Consider the following 17,324-nt stretch of genomic DNA (forward strand, 5'->3'; position numbering starts at 1 on the left):
TATAATGGATAGTTCCCTACTATTTGAACTCAACAAATGCAGTATAAAAATATCAGAGCTCAGACACTAAATCTTAGACACATTGTGTGAATATTAAAAATAAGTGGGCTGTATGCCTTTTGTCATCTTGGAAATTTTTGAAATTTTCCTGGAGTATCTTTTCATTGAGTACATGCATATAATTTAATAATCAAACACAAACAATGTTAATGGATTGTACACTAAAGCTGTGGCAAGATTAGATACATCCATGACAAAGGAACAGCAGAGACAAACTTAAAATACAGGATAGATCTGTGGGTATGCCAAAAACCAAAGATGGTGTATGTGATTTTCCCTCTCTATAAAATGAACAGTAACACTGGAAGAAGTTCTGACTACTAGTCCAGAATGAATGAGGGTCCATTTCTGATTATGCCAAACCCAGAAAGAGGGACTGAACTAGATCTTTATATTTTTTATTTTTATTTTTTATTGAAGTATAGTTGATTAATAATATTAGTTTTTAGGTGTACAACATAGTGATTCAATATTATAGATTATACTGTATTTAAACTTGTGACAAAATAGTAGCTATATTTCACTGTGCTTTACAACATATCCCTTATTGCTTATTTATTTTATACATAGTAGTTTGTCTCTTAATCCCATATCCCTATTTCACCCCTCCCCCTTCCCTCACCCCAGTGTTAACCACTAGTTTGTTCTCCATCAGTTTCCATTTTGTTATATACCTCATTTGTTTTACTTTTTAGATTTCACATATTAGTAATAGCATATAGTATTTGTTTTTCTCTTTATGACTTATTTCACTAAGCATAATACTCTCTAGGTCCCTCTTGTTGTTGCAAATGGCAGAATTTCATTCCTTTTTTATGCCTGAGTAATATTCGTGTGTGTGTGTGTGTGTTTATGTATACATACATACACATACCACACCATCTTCATCCATTCATCTGTTGATGGGGACTTAGGTTGCTTGCATAATTTGGCTATTGTAAATAATTTGCTGTGAACATTGGGGTACATGTATCTTTTCAAATTAATATTTTTCTTTTCTTCAGATATATACTCAGCAGTGAGATTGTTAAATCATATGGTGATTCTATTTTTAGTTTTCTGAGGATACTCCATACTGTTTTCCATAGTGGATGTACCAATTTACAATCCCACCAACAGCGTGGTAGGATTCCCTTTTCTCCACATCCTCCTCAGCATTTGTGATTTGCCAACTGTTTGATGATAGCCATTTTGACAGGTGTGAGATGGTATCTCACTGTGGTTTTGATTTGCATTTCTCTGATGATTGGCAATATTGAACATTTTTTTATGTGCCTGTTGGCCATCTGTTTATCTTCTTTGGAAAAATGTCTATTTAGGTCTTCTGCCCATTTTTTAATTGGGTTGTTTGATTTCTTGATATTGAGTTGTATGAGCTGTTAATATATTTTGGATATTAACCCCTTATTGGTCATACCATTTGCAAATATTTTCTCCCATTCAGTAGGTTGTCTTTTTGTTTTATTGATGGTTTCCTTTTCTATGCAAAAGCTTTTTAAGTTTAAGTAGGTCCCACTTGCTTATATTTACTTTTATTTCTTTTGCCTTAGGAGACAGATCCAAAAAAATATTTCTATGATTTATCTCAAAGAGCATTCTGCCTGTGTTCCCTTCTAGGAGTTTTATAGTTTCAGGTCTTAAATTAAGGTCTTTAATCCATTTTGAATTTATTTTTGTATATGGTGTGAGGAAATGTTCTGATTCTTTTACATGTAGCTGTCTAGTTTTCCCTGCACTACTTATTAAAGACTGTCTTTTCTCCATTGTATATTCTTATCCCCTTTCTTGTAGATGAAATGACCATAAGTGTATGGATTTATTTCTCAGCTCTCTATTCTGTTCCATTGATTGATATGTCTCTTTTTGTGCCAGTACCATGCTGTTATGATTACTATGGCTTTGTAGTATAGTGTGAAGTTAGGGAGCCTGATTCCTCCAGCATTGTTCTTTTTTTCTCAGCATTGCTTTGGCAATTTGGGGTCTTTTGTGGTTTCATATAAATGTTAGGATTATTTCTTCTATAACTGTGAAAAATGCCATGGGTATTTTGATAGGGATTGCATTAACAGTGTAGAATGCTTTGGCTAGTATGATCATTGTATTAATTCTTAATATTAATTCTTCCAATCCAATAGCATGAGATAGCTTTCCATTTGTATCATTTTCAAATTCCTTCATCAGTGTTTTATAGCTCTCAGAGTTTAGGTCTTTCACCTTCTTAAGTTTATTTGTAGGTATTTTATTCTTTTTGATGTAATTTTGTATGAGATTGTTCTCTGCTTTCTCTTTCTGGTAATTCATTTTGGGGGTGTAGAGGAAAAGCAACAGGTTTCTGTATAAATTTTATATCCTGTAATTTAACTGAATTCATTTATTAGTTCTAATATTTTTAGTGGAGACTTTTGGGTTTTCTATATATAGTATCATGTCATGTGAAAATAGTGACAGTTTTTTACTTCTTTCCTTCCATTTTGGATGCCTTTTATTTCTTTTTCTTATCTGACTGCTGTGGCTGCGTTTTCCACCACTATGCTAAATAGAAGTGGTGTGAGTGGGCAGCTTTGTATTATTCCTGATTTTAGAAGAAAAGCTATCATCAGCTTTTTCACTGTTGAATACAATGTTAGCTGTGGGTTTGTCATAAATGGCTTTTATTATGTTCAGATATGTTCCGTCTGTGCCAACTTTGATGAGTTATCATGAATGGATGCTGAATTTTGTCAAATGCTTTTTCAGCATGTATCAAGATGATCATGTGATTTTATACTTCCTTTTATTAACCTAATGTTTCACATTGACTGATTTGCAACATTAAATGATCCTTGCGTCTCTGGAATAAATCCCACTTGATCATGGTGTGTGATGCTTTTTATATATTACTGATTTCAGTTTAATATTTTGTCGAGGATTTTTACACCTGTATTCATCAGAGATATTGGCCTACAAGTTTCATTTTTTTTGTAGTATCTTTGGTGTGGCTATCAGGGTAATGGTGACTTCACAGAATGAATTTGGGAGTGTTCCATCCTTTTCAATTTTTTAGAATAGTTTGATAAGGATAGGTATCGGTTCTTTATATGTTTGGTAGAATTCCCCTGTGAAGCCGTCTGATTATGAACTTCTGTTTGCTGGCAGTTTCTAAAATACAAATTCAGTTTTACTATTCAGATTGTCTATTTTTCCTGTTTCAGTCCTGGCAAGTTGTATGTTTCTAGAAATTTGTCCATTTCTTCTAGGAAGTTGGCATATAACTGTTCATAGTATTGTCTTACGATTTTTTTGTATCTCTGTAGCATTGGTTGTTATTTCTCCTCTTTCATTTCTTACTTTGAGTCTTCTCTTTTTTCTTCCTGATGAGCCTGGCTAAAGGTTTATCCATTTTGTTTATCTTCTCAAAGAACCAGCTCCTGGTTGTATTGATCTTTTTTCTTTTACTTTTTTGATCTCTGTTTTATTTCCTCTCTGATCTTTATTATTGCCTCCCTTCTGCTGGCTTTGTTCTTTTTCTTTTAGGTGGTAGATTAAGTTATTTATTTCAGATTTTTGTTGTCTCTTGAGGTAGGCCTGTGTCGCTATAAACTTTCTTCTTAAAACTGCTTTTGTTGCCCCCCCCCCCATAGAGTTTGGAAAGTTTTGTTTCCATTTGAATTTGTCTCAAGGTATTTTCTGATTTCCTCTTTGATTTCTTCATTGACTCGTTGATTTTTTTTAGTAGCATGTTGATTAGTCTCCACGTGTTTGTGCTTTTCTTATTTTTTCCCCTGTAACTTATTTCTAATTCATACCATTGTGGGCAGAAAAAAAATGCTTCATATAATTTCTATGCTCTTAAATTTGCTGAGACTTGATTTGTGGCCTAGCCTGTCATCTATCCTGGAGAATGTTCCATGTGCACTTTAAAAGAATGTGTATTCTGCTGCTGTGGGACGGAATGCCCCATAGCTATCTATTATGGCCAGTTGGTCTGTTGTGTCACTTATGACTACCGTTTCCTTATTGATTTTCTGTCTGGATGATGTGTCCATTGAGGTAAGCGGGGTGTTAAAGTCCCCTACTGTTACTGGATTGCTGTCAAGTACTTACTTTGTCTGTTAATATTTACTTTATGTATTTAGGTGCTCCTGTATTAGGTGCATATATGTTAATAAGTGTAATGTCCTCTTCTTGTATTGATTCCTTTATCATTACATAATGCCCTTCTCTGTCTTTTGTTGCAGAGTTTGTTTTAAAGTCTATTTTGTCATATTTTTAAAGTCTCTTTTGTCATATGAATATTCCTACCTCAGCTTTATTATTGTTTCCATATACATGAAATATGTTTTTCCACCCTTTCATTCTGTGTGTCTTTAGCGCTGAAGGTGAGTCTCTTGTAACCAGCATCTAGGTGGGTTGTTTTTTTTTTTTAAAATCCAATGAAAAACTCTATGTCTTTTGATCGAAGCATTTAGTTCAGTGACATTTAACGTAATTATTGATAGGTATGTACTTCCTGCTGTTTTCTGGTTGTTTCTGTAGTTGTCCCTTGTTATTTTCTTCTTTTACTTTCTTCCCTAGTGGTTTAATGATTTTTTTAGTGGTATCTTTGTGTTCCTTTCTCTATTGTCTTTGTGTATCTATGGTAGCTTTTTGATTTCTGGTTACCATGGGATTCATATATGTTGGCCTATGAAGTAGATCTGTTTTAAACAGGTATTCTTTTAGGGTCAAATACATTCTAAAGGATCTGTTTTAACTCCCCTCCCCCACATGTTGTGCTTTTGATGTCATATTTTACATCTTCATGTTCATCTCTTTACTGATTATTGCAGTTGTACTTGATATTACAATTTTTTTATTTTAATCTTTTTGTTAGCTTACTTAAGTGGTGGATCCTCTGCCTTTATATTTGCCTTTACTAGTGGGATTTTTCCTTTCCTAGTGATACCTACTTCTTGTTACAGCTTTTTCTTTTCCTCTTAGAGAAGACATTGTAACATTTTAGGGTTGGTTTTGGGAGAGCTATAATTGAAATGAACACAAGTCCCATATTCCCTCAGGGTGTGCTGGCAGCTGTCACCTTGGCGGGAGGTGAAGCAGGAGATGAGGGGCCAGTTCCGGAGCTAGGTGTGAAGCTGGGCTTTCCGTCTGCTCGGTGGCTGTCACTGCCCTGTCAGGAGCTAGGTCAGGTCCCAAGTTGCTGGAACAGAAGTCCTGAGGTTCAGGTCCAAGCTGGCTCAGCTCCCTTTAAGCGTGTGCTTTTCCTTCCTCCACTGGCAGCCTCGCCCCCGAGGGGAGTGGTGCTGGAACGAGAGGAACGGGCGTTAGTGTTTGATGGAACCTGGGCTGCGGCAGTCTAGCTGCCGCCAGGGATCTGGTTGGCCTCGGATAGGCCACCTGTGCAGCTGCCAGTTATGGCTGCCGCCTTCCTGCTCAGACACTGCTTAGGGTTTGAGCCACCTCAGCATCTCACAGCTGAGGTTTTTCCTCAGTCGTGGCAGCCCTTGCACCAGCGTGGAGAAGTGACATGAGGCAGGAACTGCTGAAGCATTTGGTCCATTCAGGCTGGGGCTTATGCCAGCAAGGCTGTGGGAAACCAGTCCGCCACCTGAATGGCTTCAGTCCGCCCTGTAGGCCCTGCTTTGAGAGCATGCACGCATTTGTTTCCTCCTCACAAGTGGAGTCCTGGCTTCCCACAGCCCTCCCTTTGTTAGACTCCAGGTTTCGGGTGTCTAATATGTGGCTCGAACCACTCACTCTCTAGGGAGGGTCTCTGCCCATGTAATCTCCCCTTTCCCCAGTGTCCCCTCCCAGGAGACAAGTCCCAAGCTGATCATTTCTCTTCCTTTCCTACCCAATTCTGTGTGTATCTTTCTTCAGCCTTGGTTTGATAGGAGTCTTTTCAGCTAGTCTCCAGGTAGTTTTCAGTGAGAACTGTTCCATATGGAGATACTTTTGATGTATCATGGGGAGGTGAGTTCTGCATTCTCCTATTCTGCCATCTTGATTCTAGTCTTTGAACTAGGGCTTTAGACTAGTAAATGAGTTCTTCAAATGAGGAGTGATACATTTTGCAGGATAGAAGAGGGTACCTACTGAAGTCAGGATTGAAAAAAACATGAAAAAGTCAAAAAATGTTGACTAACTTCATGCTAATTGTGGAAGACATAAAGATTGGATCTTTGTGGCAATGTCATAATTTAATAAGTAAAAACACGTTTTTTATTTTGAAATACAAATTAAGTCTTTTTGATTAATAATCTATACATAGTAGAAGTTTACTAGTAAAGTACCTTAAGATCTACATTGATAAAATATATCCTGGAGAGGACTTTTTTAAAGCCATGTAAAATTGTCCTTGCTCTATAGGAACTCATTCTAATGAAGGACCCAGGCACAAAATCATTTACAGTATACTCTCACAAGTGCCGAGGGAAGGATCAGGAGATCAGCAAGTGGAGAGAGCAGTAGAGAGGAAAAGCTTTTTAGGTAGAATAGAGATTATTTTCTGGAACTATGTTTGTTAGAAATAAAATTATAAATGTATTCAAAGTCATGATTCATGGAAAGATGTGGGAGTATAAAGAGATAATTTTGGATAGACAGACAAGGACTGGATCATATAGGGTCTTATGACATAGTAGCAGTAAAGGTTTGGGAATATATTCTAGTTATTTTGGGAATAGAGAATTTGATTCTGTGATGTAACATTCTTATTTGTATTTGCAAAAGGAATGATTTGGGTGCTACTCAGTTAATGGAAATTACGAGAGGCAAGAGTGAAACAATCAAGAGACTATTAGATTATTCTAGGTTAAACATGATAGTATATTTGAAAAGAAAAGAAGATAGAGAAAACTAAACAAATCTGGGATATAGTTTGGAGGTAGAATGAATATCACCTTCCAATGTGAGAAAACGAGAAGCACAAATAATTTGTCATTTGAGCAACTGGGTGGATGGTTGTGCCTCTGGCTGAATAATAAGTGGGTGGATTGTGTAGACAGCAGGTTGACCTTGGGGTATTCTCCAGTAATATGTTACCGTTAAGAGTTTTTGAAAATTAAAAAGAAAACCTTAAAAGTAGTAAATATTAAATAGACAATTATATACAAATGTTTTGTCCATGGATGAGTCAGGGTTTTAGACATGTACTTGGGAAAAATGGTATTTAAAGTCTTCGACGAGTTAAATAGTCTAAGAAAAGAGTGTAGGTAAGGATGAGAAGGGAGGTCAAGGTGAAGCCATGGAGCAACTGAACCAACATTTAAAGGTTGGGCAGAAGCAGCAAAGACGCTGCCTGTTGGGAGGGACGTAAGGTTTTTAGACGCCAAAAGGAGAAAGTATTTCAGAAATGGAAGAGAGAATGTTTCAGTGAAATGTTGCTTAGTGAGGACTAGCAACATTGGAGATTGTTGTTGACCTTGAAAACAACGGTTTCCGTGAAGGAGAAGAGACAGTAAGGCCTTGATGGAAGAACAGAAGGTGAGGAGCTCGAGACAGTGACTATAGATAACTGTTTTGATGAAATGTTCCATGCTTATATATTAGGGAAGGAATACTGATGATTTAAGAGAAAGAAGGACTTACTGCAAGAAGGAAGTTGCTTAGAAAGCCAAGTGGGAATGGGACCAAGAGATCAGGTGTAGGGCACAGCATTTTGTCAAACAAGTGCAGTGGAAGGACTGAGGGGCAAGTGAGTTCGTGACGGGCAGGAATTAGTTACAGTCAAGGACTCGAATCTAAGCTGGACCAGAAGGGAGGTGCACTTACTTGAGGGGTGTGCTGGTGGGTACAGAAATATATAATATAGAGTCGAGGCTTAGGGGTATTTAAGAAGGGATGGTGAAGGTACAGAGTGAGCTGGGAGGATTGGTGGTGGCAGTCAGAGCTGTAATTGTAAGGTCGCCACAGAAGTAGAGGGTGTTACAGGAGCATAAAGCCTGACAGACCCAGCCAAGTTTGCCATGTTAAGAAGTCTTCCTAACAAAAATGATATTTAAGTTGAGGCCTATAAGAGGGGAAAGAGACAGTTAGATGGAGAAAAGTAGAGTTATATTTAAAGAGAAGGCTCTGACCTAGTGACCAGCTGATGGAGAACTGGAACAGTTAATTTATTTGTTCATGAAACACACATTTGAGTATCTTCTATGTTCTAGGCCTAATTTTTTTTGGTGGGGGGAGATACAACAATTGATGATAGATGTAGTTCCTGCCTGTGTGGAGCTTGCATTCTAGTGGAAGGAGTTAAAAAACAAGTTCTGCCAGAAGAATAGAAAGCAGGGACAGGAAGTGATACAGCCAAGGATGCAGAGATTGAGGTAGTGACAACATGGTGGGCCTTGGATAAGAAGGTTAAGCTTAAAGAGAAAAGATCTACCCCTTTTCTGGTCTTGAACCACAGAAATACTACTGTTGGTATTTCTTTTGTTTCCTTACAAATAGACACATAAGCATTAGTTTCCTTTACACAAAAGTAACCAAGCATTATACCTATACACACACGCACACACACATATACTTGATATATTTTGAGTGTTTTTTCATATCCACATATATAGATCTACCTCAGTCTTAAAAGAATTTGTTATTTCCTTGCAACACTGTATCTTTATTTAACTTGCAACCTGTTATTACTAGACATCTAGGTTGGTCTTTTATTAAGCCAGGCATTAAACAGATCTGCAAAACTGTAAATTAAATTGTAAAACACTCTTCTCACTGATTTTATTTCAGAAAAGTTATTTTTCATAAACTGTGTTAACATGAATGGGTTGGAAGACAATTACCTGTAGGTCTCTTCCGTTTCTGCGCTCTCTTGTGATTGGAGGCACTCACTCCCTTTGTGGATGTTAAGTGAATAGCCTAGGAGATAGAGGTCAAGTGTTTCCCTTCAGTGCAAAGATCAGGTATGCCTCCTGGCCCATTATAAAATAATCAGGCTCCTAAACTCAAGGTTTCTCTCCTATAACATGACTCACTGCACATGTCACCTGGCAGTCCTGTGAGAACTGTGGCTCAGAATTTGTAAAAGAAAATTCCCATACTCTGGCTGCTATTAATGTGAGTTACAATGTCCTTTGTCTCTGACCTAGGCATCTTGTTTCTTTGGTCAACGTCCACAAAACTGTGGCAGGCTAACTTGTAAAATCTCAGTCATGTCACAATTCTAAAGAGCTTATTAAACCACATCTCAGTTTCAATACTGTACATATTGATTGATAGACATAACACACCCAAATCAAGGCTTTTTAAGATCCTCAATCTTTTGTTAGAGTGCATAGATTTCTTGAGATCAAAAAGTATAAGAACCACTGCTATATAATACTTCATTAATACTACAATTTATTTACCCATTTACTGATGGATATTGGATTGTATCTTATTTTGGCTATTTTGAATAAACCTGCTACAAATATTCTCATATATGTTTTCTGATGCACCTTTAGTTTGAGAAGATATGTGGGATCTATGCTATTGTTGTAAGTGGTAATTTTTAACATTTCATATTCCAGTTTTGCTGGTACATAGAAATATAATTGCTTTTTACATTTTGACCTTACAGTGATTTTGCCAATACCCTTCTTAATTTGATTAGTCTTTCTATTGATTATTTTATATTTTCTAAATAGATGGTGATATCATAGGCAGATAAGTTTTATTTCTTCCTTAAAAATCTATACACTTTTATTCATTTTTTGTGCATGTTTGCACTATTGGCACCTCACATTCAATGACGAATACAAGTGATTATAGAATACATATTTTTATTCCTTACAGAAGGAAAACTTTCAACATTTTGCTTTTAAGTACATTGTTTCTGATAAAAATTTTCTACAAAAACAAAACTATCAGATTAAGAAAGTTGTCTCCAATTCCTAGTTTTTTTGGTAAGTCACATTTGAACCTTGTATTTCATCAAATGTTTTTCCTACATCTACTGAGATGATCATGTGATTTTATATTTCATTCTGTTAGTGTCCAAAATGACACTAATCAATTTTCAAAGGTGAATCCAATCTTGTATCCTTACAAAGCTATTTGACCATGATACATTTTATTACATATACTGCTCTACTGCTGGATTTAATATGCTAATTTTCATTTAGGATATCTGTACATGTATGTATGAGATATGCCTGTAATTTTCCTTTTTCATAGGATCCTCAAGTTTTCAAGTTCAAGCTTACGTTAGGTCAGAAAACAAGTTAGGTAGTCATTTCTCTTGTTTTCTGGTAGAATTTATATAGACTCTGTCATTTTTCCTTAAATGTTTAGAAGAATTCATCTGTGAAGTTAATCTATGCCTGGAGTTTTCTTTTAGCGAAGTCTTTACTCATAATATCATCTTTGCTGTTTTAAGTGTATAATCTGTAATGAATTCTCTCTTCATTCCTGAAATATAAATATATTTTACTTTTTTCAAAGGACCATCTTTTGGCTTCATATTCTCTATAATTTTCTATTTTACTAACATCTATTATCTTTATCATTTCCTTTTTATTTTACTTTATTTGTGCATAGTAAATATGCTGTTCTTTTTTCTAATGTCTTGTTTCCTCAGGCAGGATCCAGTCAGGAGAATAGCAATCACATTGAATATTTAAAACAGATGGAATTTAACACAAAGTATTGTTTACATCCCATCCTCAGAAAACCACTAATGCCTTCCAACTCTATATAATTTAGATTTGTCATTTCTAGAATTTCATAGCAATAGAATCATATAATGCATTATCTTTTCTGCCTGCCCTTGTTCATTCAAGTAGAATGTTTTCAGATTCATCCGTATTTTACATGTTATCAGTAGTTCTTTCTTATTGGTAAGTAGTATTCCATTGTATATACATACCACAGTTTATGCATTCACCTGTTAATGGACATTTGGGTTGTTTCCAGATTTTGACTATTATTAGACAAAGATTCTATGAACAGTTGTATGTAGGTCTTCATATAGATATATATTTTCCTTTTGCTCATGTAAATAACTAGATGTGGAATTTCTAAGTCATATGGAAATGTTATTGAAGTTTTAAAAAAGCGGTTCTTAAGAATGTTTACATAGTTGTAACCACTCTTATATTCTGTTAATACATTGGCACTTACCCCTATGTTTCAGTATTAGGCAATTTTTAAAATTTTTACTGTAACTTCATAGATAGGGTTGTGGGGAGACACTGCATCTAAAACCCAGGCCTAAATTCACGGTAGTTAACATTTATTAAGTGCCAACCTAAAAGAGTCTGCCTGTTATTCTCATAACTGAGGCCTAATTATGTTAATTAACTTACCCAAAAACACAAAAGTACGAAGTTGCAGAGCCAGGATTGGAACCAAGTAAGTTGGTTTCCCAACTCTGTATTTTTAAAATCTACACCTCAATTATGGAATAAAACTGTAAATATATACTTGATAGTTGAAACAAGGAAGAAAAAAGATACACGTGCTTTCAGCATAAACAGCAGCATCCATTTAAATGAAGTAGATTGCCAATATCTGACTTTGGTCAAGATGTATTTTAAAACTAATTAATTTTGAATATCATGTTGGAATCTGATAGTTCCCAAATTTAGTAAGACTACTTATCCCATAACTCTGTCTAAATATATACACACCAAATATTGCATCCATGTGTTATTTTGGCACTACTTAGAATATCTGTAGCAAACACTAGCAGCACATAATTGATTAAATTAAAAAAAAAAAAGATACACACCATATTGTTGGATTTTCTTGTACTTTTTGCAGTTGAAGTTTGAGCTTCTGTTCAATATGTTCCATGGGTTGTACAGAATGATATCTGAACAGCTGTAACATCTTCACCTCTTGGCACCAAGGAATGAATGGGGAATCTATAATGTGTTACTGTATTAAAAAGTTTGTTTTTCAGAGAAAAAGTAATAGGTAACATCAACTTTGTGATGACATGAATCACCTGTTTTTTAAGGAAATTATTAGCAAGTTTTCAAATAAGGCACCTTCAAGGGGCTTATAAAAATAATATTTTATATTCTAAAATACAGTAACTGCATTATAATCTCTATTTAAACAGAAAGTATGTTAGTTGGGCACAGCACTTTCCAGCTTAGCTATCATAACTCTTGGTGAGATAGAAGACTGCCACTGAAATCACTAATAATAGATTCCAGGGAAAACAGCATCTTTATTAGATAAATCCCAAGCAGTTGGATTTACTACAGAGACCTGTCGTATGAACATTTCAGAGAAGAAACATACCTGAAAAGGGCTGCTTATAAAACAGCAGAGAGGGGATGTGGCTTTGTGAAACAGGAAGGTAAGAATATGAAGTACTTACAGAACAAAAATCACATCTCTGTCCACATATTTAGAGACTCAGTACTTGGAATACAAAAAAAAAAAAAAAAAAAACCTACATACTTCTTTCTTTATCCAAGGACAGAATTCCCTCACATTAGCAATCTCTGATTTTATAAACTACTAGAGAAACAACATGAAAATTGGTAAAAAGGAAAAAAATGACATTTTAAGTTTTAGCAGTGAAATTTACTTAATACAGACTGTACAAATTCTCAGAAATATTAACTGCCTTAAAAATACTCTTCTTTCAGACCAATTATAAAAAGGTACATTTACAACTCACAGAAACTGTGATTTCAGGTTGCAGGAAACCCAGGCAAAAGCTATATGAGATGCCATTTACGTGTCATGAAAGTGAAATGGAGCTAATGAGCCCATCACAATGGTTTGTATCATACTCATTTCTGACTCTGCCTTTATGGCAGCTTCAGTTCAGAAAAAGTCCATCCACTCCATGTATATCTGGCTGCTCCCTGCTCCAGTAGCAGTGTTAGAAAACTCAATTTAAATCAAACGTAATGACTTCTGCCAGCCGCAGTGTGCTCACCAACACTCCTCTCCCTCCCATAACATTCTAGCATGACTGTTTCTTGCATCTTTCAGCCTTCCTCCAGTCCAACCACACTCTAATTGGCTGGCTGGGGATTCCACTGTCACTCAAGCGAAAGAAACCGCAAGCTCACTGAGGAAATTAGAAGCTGAGTTTGCATTTTGAGTTGGCTCCAAGGATACATATTTACTGGCCTTAAAAAAAAAAAAAAAAACAAACTCCTATACGCAGCCCTCTAGACGGTAAGACAGTACATGAAACTGTACCTTAACATACAGCAGCTCTTTTTTCTGACACATTTAATTGTTTACTCCCATGCCTGTGGTCAAGAGTGGAACTGAAGGCTTGTCTTCACTTTTCACCACAAAAAAAGTGAGCCGTGCATCATCTGGAAGCCCCTTTGAACCACCTCTGGGCTACCACTTCTTAAATGACCTCTTGTGAACTAAAGATTATTTGGTGTCTGGAGGGAATTTAGCAAAGTTTTCTGTAGGTACCAATCCAAACAATTCAAGATTTAGTTTTCTGCCTCTAGATTAGGGCTGTTAGCATCAAATGATTTATGTTTTTTAAAATTCACAAAATATGCAATATTTCTGGATTGTTACTAGTGTACCTAATACTACATAGCACAAGAGAAATTTTTCCAGGTCATGATGTGTGAATAAGGGAGATATTATTAGCTCTGTGTCACCAAATATGAGTCAACAAAGGAGCAGCTGGTGGTCCGGCTGTGCAGTGAATGTGGGAAGGTTACAAAATACCTGACACAAAGTCCTTGCCCTCAAGTAGTTTCCACCATGTGAAAGAGACATTTAGATAGAAAATGCACTGTGTTTTATAACAATTGATAGCATTTTGCGGGGGGCTGGGAGATGACTGAGACGGGTAGTTGTTTCACAGTTATATTTTCACTAGCCATTCTCTTCCCTGCCTCTCTGGTCAAAAGTAGAGCAGAAAAAGAAGGGGAAAAAATCTGATAATCGCTAAGCTTCAACTGTCAAATAACTCAGACTGACTCTGTTCTCATTCGTCAAAAAGACACAGTATGGAGAGGAGATAAAGATAGTGGCACAGGAGGACGTGGAACTCACCTCCACAAGGCTGAAAGAATGCTCCATATGGAGTCGGAAGGGAAGAGAAGTGATCAGGTCAGGACCTGTGCCCCAGGAAGGGGACTCAGAGGAAAAAGGGGAGTTTACAGGGGTGGAGAACCTCCCTGGGGTGTGAGTGGTTCAACCCACATATTGGGCACCCCAGCTCTGGGATACAGCACAGGGAAGACGAGTCACCACGGCTGCTTGGAGAGCCAGTGGGACTAACGGGAGGGCTATGGGAAGCCTGGACTCTGCGGGGGAATAAGCACCTGTGTGCCTGCTTGTTCCTGAAGCAGGGTGGATTGAAACCATGGGGGTGGCTGTCGAGAGCCTGCCCGGGGCCCCTTGTGCTCAAGCACTGCTCCTCTGTGGGGCAGGGGCACCGGTGCTGGGAAGCAGTAGAGCTTACACTCAAAGGGAACAGACCCAGCTCGGACCCAACCCTACCTCTGATCGGGCAGTGATGGCCAATGAGCAGAGGGGAAGCCTGGCCTCAAACCTGCCTCTGGCCCTAGCCCCTCCTTCTCCAGGCCCACCTTCTACCAAGGTGACAGGTGGCAGCACACCCTGAGGAAAGATGTGACTTGTGTTCACATCAGACACAGCTCTCCCACCAAAGCCACTGGGCACATGCAGACTAGACAGGGATACTCCCACATGAGGACACCCCTTCAAGACTGCAATAGGTTACTATTTCTCCTAAGTTCAGAGAGACAGAAAGTTAAGCAAAATGAGAAGAGTTTGTCTCAACTGAAAGAGCAAGAGAAAACCCCTGAAAAAACAACTAATGAAACAAACCACTTTACCAGACAAAGAATTCAAAGCATTAGTAACAAGAATGCTAACTGAATTAGGGAAGAGAATAGATGAACACCGTGAGACTTTTAACAAAGAACTAGACAATATAAAAAAGAACTAGGCAGAACTGAAGAAAGCATGTGCCTGTTGGCTATCTGGATGTCTCCTTGGAGAAATGTCTATTTAGGTCTTCTGCCTATTTTTTTTATCGGGTTGTTTGTTTTTTGATATTGAGCTATCTGAGTTGTTCATATATTTTAGAAATTAAGCCCCTGTTGGCCACATTGTTTGTAAATATTTTCCCCGTTCCGTCGGTTGTCTTTCCATTTTGTTTATGGTTATGGCTGTGCAAAAGCTTAAAAGTATAAGTAGGTCCCATTTGCTTATACATACTTTTATTTCTTTTGCCTTGGGAGACTGAACTAAGAAACCATTGCTGTGATTTATGTCAGAGAATCTTTTGCCTTTGTTCTCTTCTAGATTTATGGTGTCCTGTCTTACAGTTAAGTCTCTGAGACATTGTGAATTTATTTTTGTGTATGGTGTGAGGGGATGTTCTCATTTCATTGATTTACATGTGGCTGTCCAGCTTTCCCAACACCACTTGCCAAAGAGACAGTCTTTTCGCCATTGTATACTCTTTCCTCCTTTGTCAAAGACTAATTGATCATAGATGTGTGGTTTATTTTTCAGCTGTCTATTCTGTTCCATTGATCCATATGTCTGTTTTGGGGCCAATACTATGCTGTTTGGTTATTGTAGCTTTGTAGTGTTTTCTGAAGTCAGAGAGTTATGTCTCCAGCTTTGTTCTTTTTCCTCAGGATTGCTTTGGCAATTCTGAGTCTTTTGTGGTTCCCATATGAATTTTAAGATGATTTGTTCCAGTCCTGTGAAAAATGTGTTGGGTAATTTGATAGGAATTGCATTAAATCTGTGCATTGCTTTGGGTACTATGGCCATTTTAAAAGGGATTTTTCTTTTTCTTTTTTTTTTTTTTTAACTTTCTGATATTTCATTGTTAGTGTAAAAAAAAAGTCCAACAGATTTCTGTATGTTAATTTTGTATCATTCCAACATCCAGGTGGCCAAGAGACACATGAAAAGATGCTCAATATCACTAATAATTAGAGAAATGCAAAACAAAACTACAATGAGGTGTCACTTCACACCAGGCAGAATGGCCGTCATCAAAAAGTCTATAAATGCTGCAGAAGGTATGGAGAAAAGGGAACCCTCCTGTGCTGTTGGTAGGAATTTAAATTAGAGAACAGTATGGAAGTTCCTTAAAAAACTAAAAATAGAGTTATCATATGACCCCACAATCCCACTCCTGGGCATATATCTGGAGAAAATTCTAATTCAAAAAGATATATGCACCCCAATGTTCATAGCAGCACTATTTACAATAGCCAAGATGTGTAAACAACCTAAATGTCCATCAACAGATGAATGGATAAAGAAGATGTGGGGGGTGTGTGTGTGTGTATGTGTATACATACATACATACATATATATATATATAAAAAATGAAATATTATTTCATTCTTTTGTATGGCTGAATAATGCCATTTGCAGCAACATGGATGGACCTAGAGATTATACTAAGTGAAGTAAGTCAGAGAGAGGACAACTATGATATCACTTATACGTGGAATCTAAAAAATGATACAAATGCACTTATTTACAAAACAGAAACAGACTCACAGACAGAGAGAACAAACTTATGGTTACCGAAGTGGGAGGAGGGATAAATTAGGAATTTGGGATTAGAAGATACACATTACCATATATAAAATAAACAAGTTCCTTCTGTATAGCACAGGAAACTATTTTCCATTGCAGGTTATTATAAGATATTGAATATAATCTGAAAAGTCATATATATTATTATATAATTACACATATATAATTTAATATGCTGAATCACTTTGCTGTACACCTGAAACTAACGCAACATTGTAAATCAACTATATTTCACAGGCATAGAAAACAAACTTACAGTTACAAAGGGGGAAAGGGATAAATTAGGAGCTTGGGATTCTTAGACACAGTACTATAATTAAAATAAACAACAAGGTCCTACTGTATTCAATACCTTGTAATAACCTATAATAAAAGAGCGTCTGAAAAATGCACACAACACACTCATATATGTATATATATGAATAGAACATCATGAAAAGAGTCTGAAAATAGGAGATCATAGTCTGAAAATAGATTTCCGTTCTGGGCATGGGTAATCCTCCTCTTCCTCCTCCTCGAAAAGGGAAAAACCTGGAACTAGGATATTCTACCCAGCAAGATTACCATTTAGAATTGAGAGAGAGGACTTCTTTGATAAGCAAAAACTAAAAGAATTTATCAATACTAAACCGACTGTAAAAGAAATGTTAAAGGGTCTTTTCTAACTGGGGAAAAAGGCTATAACAAGAAGTAAAAATTTACAGGAATTTGCTCCTAGGGAATTCAAGTGAATTTTTTCTGTTTTTAAAAATGTTTTCCTT

General features: G+C 36.6%; 1 long non-coding RNA gene across 1 annotated transcript in view; it reads right to left on the reverse strand.

The window, feature by feature from the left end:
* Positions 1-450: 450 nt before the first annotated feature.
* LOC135320284 (uncharacterized) overlaps positions 451-17,324 on the reverse strand; it is a 262,059-nt gene continuing 245,185 nt past the window's right edge. Inside the window, exon 4 of the long non-coding RNA XR_010379536.1 lies at positions 451-5,339. This is a non-coding gene — a long non-coding RNA (uncharacterized LOC135320284). The remainder of the gene's footprint in view (positions 5,340-17,324) is intronic.

This window comes from Camelus dromedarius, chromosome X (genome assembly GCF_036321535.1).
Source record: "Camelus dromedarius isolate mCamDro1 chromosome X, mCamDro1.pat, whole genome shotgun sequence".
NCBI lineage: Eukaryota > Metazoa > Chordata > Mammalia > Artiodactyla > Camelidae > Camelus > Camelus dromedarius.